The sequence below is a fragment of the Neophocaena asiaeorientalis genome, unplaced genomic scaffold, assembly GCF_003031525.2.
Source record: "Neophocaena asiaeorientalis asiaeorientalis breed wild unplaced genomic scaffold, Neophocaena_asiaeorientalis_V1.1 scaffold695, whole genome shotgun sequence".
Taxonomy (NCBI): Eukaryota; Metazoa; Chordata; class Mammalia; order Artiodactyla; family Phocoenidae; genus Neophocaena; species Neophocaena asiaeorientalis.
Window position 1 is genome coordinate 108,345 of NW_020174639.1, and position 5,511 is coordinate 113,855.

At 47.3% G+C, this 5,511-nt stretch overlaps 2 pseudogenes; both read left to right on the top strand.

Moving 5' to 3' along the window:
* The first annotated feature begins 974 nt into the window (after nt 1–974).
* Nucleotides 975–3,186, top strand: LOC112408512 (metal regulatory transcription factor 1 pseudogene; annotated as a pseudogene).
* Nucleotides 3,187–3,255: 69 nt separating this feature from the next.
* LOC112408511 (metal regulatory transcription factor 1 pseudogene) lies at nt 3,256–5,087 on the top strand (annotated as a pseudogene).
* The last annotated feature ends 424 nt before the right edge of the window (nt 5,088–5,511 follow it).

A 5,511-nucleotide genomic window follows, 5' to 3' on the forward strand; every position in this document is an offset into this window, starting at 1 on the left:
TTAGTCACCGAAGGCAAATTTGTATTTATTTCCTTAACAGCACTGTCCTCTACTTTGCCCCTTCTAATAGGTCATCAAATCTTGTTGATCTCTACAGCTTTGGTCTCTTTAATCATGTGTGTTTTATACATTTCCTCTGCCCCTTATTTAGTCTAGACTCCTATAATTTCTCATATGACATAAGGAAAATAGCCTCCTGTATCACTTGGTTGTAATCATATTCTCACATCCTTACCATAGAGATACACACATTGCTTAGATAGTGAATCATGTTAGTAACAGATGTGGTGGTAAAAAATGTGCTCTCTGTGCTAAAATAACCTATATACCATGTAATTTTTAATAAACTATTTGTTTTTAAGTGGCTCAGATATCTACATTGCAGGAAATATTTAATGTAAGGTTAAGATGAAAGGAAAAATGTATGGTAAATTTCAATAGATTAACAGGTGCTAGATGATCTGGGAGATCAATGGCATCAGGGGTAAGGGTGGTTACCAGTTCTGCTATATGCATTATCCAAAGTCACAAACACAAGAGAATCTTTTCCTCTTTTAAAAATAATCTTGGGCTTCCATCTTTGACAAACTTGTCACATATAAAACTTGAATTGGAGTAATAAAAATCCTGTACCTTTTTGAGTTTAAATAACTCAGTTGGATCAACACTTCATGTCTAGAATGGCAGACTAAATTAAATTCAGTTGTAAGGGGAATGAAAAAAGATTACAAAGGTAATGGAAATATACTACCCCATCAATACAAGGACAGGAAAGTCAAGAAGGTGAAATGGTGGAGAAAAGTCCTCTTGAAGGAAATGAAATTAGAAAAGAGATTCCTTTGGACTAATTGCCTATCTACTGTATGGTAAGTAATATAAACCATTTGAAATAAAATTCACTTTAAAAAAAGAAAGTTTTGGTGCCACTGGGAAGGGGAGAAGCTGCTGCCACCGCCGCCATTGCCGGGAGCCGCGGAGACAGGTCACTACCTTTCCATTTCTCACAGTTGGGCTGAGCACGACTGAACCATGGGGGAACACAGTCCAGATGACAGCATCAGCTACTTTGAGGTAGAGGAAGATGAGCTGACCCCTGATGACAAGATGCTCAGGTTTGTGTATAAGAATGGACTGGTGCCTTCCTCATCTGGAACTGTTTATGATAGGACAACTGTTCTTATCAAGCAGGATCCTGGCACTTTGAAAGACGAAGATGACGACGGACAGTACAGAGAACACTTGCCGTTTCTAGTAGGGGATGAAGAGGGCTTTCATCTAATAGATCATGAAGCAATGTCCCAGGGTTATGTGCAACACATTATCTCACCAGATCAGATTCATTTAACAATAAACCCTGGTTCCACGCCCATGCCAAGAAATATTGAAGGTGCAGGCCTCACAACTGCAGTCGGAATGTCCAGAAACGAAACATAACGAAGTAAAGCGGTACCGGTGCACCTTTGAGGGCTGTCCCCACACCTACAGCACAGCAGGCAACCTGAGCACCCACCGGAAGACCCACCGGGGAGAGTACACCTTTGTCAGTAATCAGGAGGCCTGCGGCAAGGCCTTCCTCACCTCCTACAGCCTCAGGATCCACATGCGGTGCACACAAAGGAGAAGCCGTTTGAGTGCAAAGTGCAGGGCTGTGAGAAGGCGTTCAACACGCTGTACAGGCTGAAAACACATCAGAGGCTTCACACAGGGAAGACGTTTAACTGTGAATCTGAAGGCTGCAGCAAGTACTTCACCATGCTCAGTGATCTGAGGAAGCACATTCGAACCCAAACAGGAGAAAAGCCATTTCGGTGTGATCATGATGGCTGTGGAAAAGCATTTGCAGCAAGCCACCACCTCAAAACTCACGTCCGTACACATACTGGTGAAAGACCCTTTGTCTGCCCCAGTAATGGCTGTGAGAAAACTTTCAGCACTCAATGCAGTCTCAAAAGTCACAGGAAAGGTCACGATAACAAAGGAAATTCATACAGTGCACTTCTAAATCACAATGGATCCGAGGAGACAAATCACTCACTCTGAGGAATTGAAGCCTTCTGTCCACAGATTCCGAATTTCAAGAACATTCCAATACAGGCCAGAATGCTCACTTTCAGCACACTTTCACCAGCCATCATTTTTGAACCAATGTTCTGGAAGTCAGCTGACCCAGCCATCCAGGAAGATCCTCAACAGACAGCCTGGCATATCCGAGCCACCCCGGTCTCTACTACCAGCCTCAGCACCGTCTACTCCTCTGCCTGCTCCCTCCCTAGGAACTGGCTCCCAGCAAGCTGCATTTGGCAACCAACCTGCTCTCTTACAACCTCCAGAAGTGCCTGTTCCCCACAGCACACAGTTTTCTGCTAATCATCAAGAGTTTCTTCCACACCCTCAGGCACCGCAGCCCATTGTGCCCGGACTTTCTGTTGTCGCTGGGGCTTTGGCGTCAGCAGCGGCAGTGGCGTCAGCCATGGCAGCACCGCCTCAGCCACAGAGTACTACTGAGCCCCTGCTGGCCATGGTCCAGACTCTGCCCCTGGATGCCAACTCTGTCCTAACTAGTAATCCCACTATAACCATCACCCTGACTCCGAACACGGCTCTCCTGCAGCCCAGCCTCGTCACGGGAGAACAGAACTTACAGTGGTTACTGAATGGTGCCACCAGCTCACCACACACCCAAGAACAAATTCAGCAAACATCTAAAGTTGAGAAGGTGTTTTTTACCACTGCAGTACCAGTAGCCAGTAGCACAGGGAGCACTGTACAGCAGATTGGCCTCAGCGTCCCTGTGATCATCATCAAACAAGAGGAGGCCTGTCAGTGTCAGTGTGCGTGCCGGGACTCCGCAAGGCGCAGGCAGCCAGCAGGAGGAAGGGCTGTCCTTCCCCTCCTGCTCCAGCGCTAAGCACCCAGCCTCCTGATGAGCCCAGCCTGAAGCTACCACCGCAGACTTTTTCCCCGCCCCCGATCCCCCTGTCGTCCTCCTCCACCACATCCTTTTCCTGTGAGCAAAGCAGACAAGCAGTGACTCCTTCAGACCCTCAGACAGAAACATTACGTGCCATGGATACGTCAGAGTTTCTGTCCCTCCAGAACCTGGACACGCCGTCCAATCTGATTCCCACTGAAGCACCACTGCAGGTGGAGGAGGAGATGGGCCTGACCAGCAGCTTCTCCAAGTGAAAGACCCGGAGGTGCTCACCTCCAGGAACAGAGGCTGAGCAGGAGGCAGAAGGTCCGATGCCTACCATCATGGGGTCAGCAGTTTGAAGGAGGAAGAAATCCTCACCTTTCAGACTCATTTTCTTGGTCCCAAGACACCTATGGTCACATAATCTATGAAAAAGGAGGCCAGAATATAAAATGGAGGAAATATAGCCTCTTCAATAAGTGGTGCTGGAAAAACTGGACAGCTACATGTAAAAGAAAGTAATTAGAATACTTCCTAACACCATACACAAAAATAAACTCAAAATGGATTAAAGACCTAAATGTAAGGCCAGACTCTATAAAACTCTCAGAGGAAAACATGAGCAGGACTTGCTTTGACATAAATTACAGCAAGATCTTTTTTGACCACAAATAGCTCATGCTGCTCAATATCAAAAAAACAAACAACCCAATCCAAAAAAGGGTGGAAGCCCTAAATAGACATTTCTCCAAAGAAGACATACAAATGGCCAACAAACACGTGAAAAGATGCTCAATATCAGTAATTATTAGAGAAATGCAAATCAAAACTACAATGAGGTATCACCTCCCACCGGTCAGAATGGGCATCATCAGAAAATCTACGAACACCAAATGCTAGCTGTGAGAAAACTTTCAGCACTCAATGCAGTCTCAAAAGTCACAGGAAAGGTCACGATAACAAAGGAAATTCATACAGTGCACTTCTAAATCACAATGGATCCGAGGAGACAAATCACTCACTCTGAGGAATTGAAGCCTTCTGTCCACAGATTCCGAATTTCAAGAACATTCCAATACAGGCCAGAATGCTCACTTTCAGCACACTTTCACCAGCCATCATTTTTGAACCAATGTTCTGGAAGTCAGCTGACCCAGCCATCCAGGAAGATCCTCAACAGACAGCCTGGCATATCCGAGCCACCCCGGTCTCTACTACCAGCCTCAGCACCGTCTACTCCTCTGCCTGCTCCCTCCCTAGGAACTGGCTCCCAGCAAGCTGCATTTGGCAACCAACCTGCTCTCTTACAACCTCCAGAAGTGCCTGTTCCCCACAGCACACAGTTTTCTGCTAATCATCAAGAGTTTCTTCCACACCCTCAGGCACCGCAGCCCATTGTGCCCGGACTTTCTGTTGTCGCTGGGGCTTTGGCGTCAGCAGCGGCAGTGGCGTCAGCCATGGCAGCACCGCCTCAGCCACAGAGTACTACTGAGCCCCTGCTGGCCATGGTCCAGACTCTGCCCCTGGATGCCAACTCTGTCCTAACTAGTAATCCCACTATAACCATCACCCTGACTCCGAACACGGCTCTCCTGCAGCCCAGCCTCGTCACGGGAGAACAGAACTTACAGTGGTTACTGAATGGTGCCACCAGCTCACCACACACCCAAGAACAAATTCAGCAAACATCTAAAGTTGAGAAGGTGTTTTTTACCACTGCAGTACCAGTAGCCAGTAGCACAGGGAGCACTGTACAGCAGATTGGCCTCAGCGTCCCTGTGATCATCATCAAACAAGAGGAGGCCTGTCAGTGTCAGTGTGCGTGCCGGGACTCCGCAAGGCGCAGGCAGCCAGCAGGAGGAAGGGCTGTCCTTCCCCTCCTGCTCCAGCGCTAAGCACCCAGCCTCCTGATGAGCCCAGCCTGAAGCTACCACCGCAGACTTTTTCCCCGCCCCCGATCCCCCTGTCGTCCTCCTCCACCACATCCTTTTCCTGTGAGCAAAGCAGACAAGCAGTGACTCCTTCAGACCCTCAGACAGAAACATTACGTGCCATGGATACGTCAGAGTTTCTGTCCCTCCAGAACCTGGACACGCCGTCCAATCTGATTCCCACTGAAGCACCACTGCAGGTGGAGGAGGAGATGGGCCTGACCAGCAGCTTCTCCAAGTGAAAGACCCGGAGGTGCTCACCTCCAGGAACAGAGGCTGAGCAGGAGGCAGAAGGTCCGATGCCTACCATCATGGGGTCAGCAGTTTGAAGGAGGAAGAAATCCTCACCTTTCAGACTCATTTTCTTGGTCCCAAGACACCTATGGTCACATAATCTATGAAAAAGGAGGCCAGAATATAAAATGGAGGAAATATAGCCTCTTCAATAAGTGGTGCTGGAAAAACTGGACAGCTACATGTAAAAGAAAGTAATTAGAATACTTCCTAACACCATACACAAAAATAAACTCAAAATGGATTAAAGACCTAAATGTAAGGCCAGACTCTATAAAACTCTCAGAGGAAAACATGAGCAGGACTTGCTTTGACATAAATTACAGCAAGATCTTTTTTGACCACAAATAGCTCATGCTGCTCAATATCAAA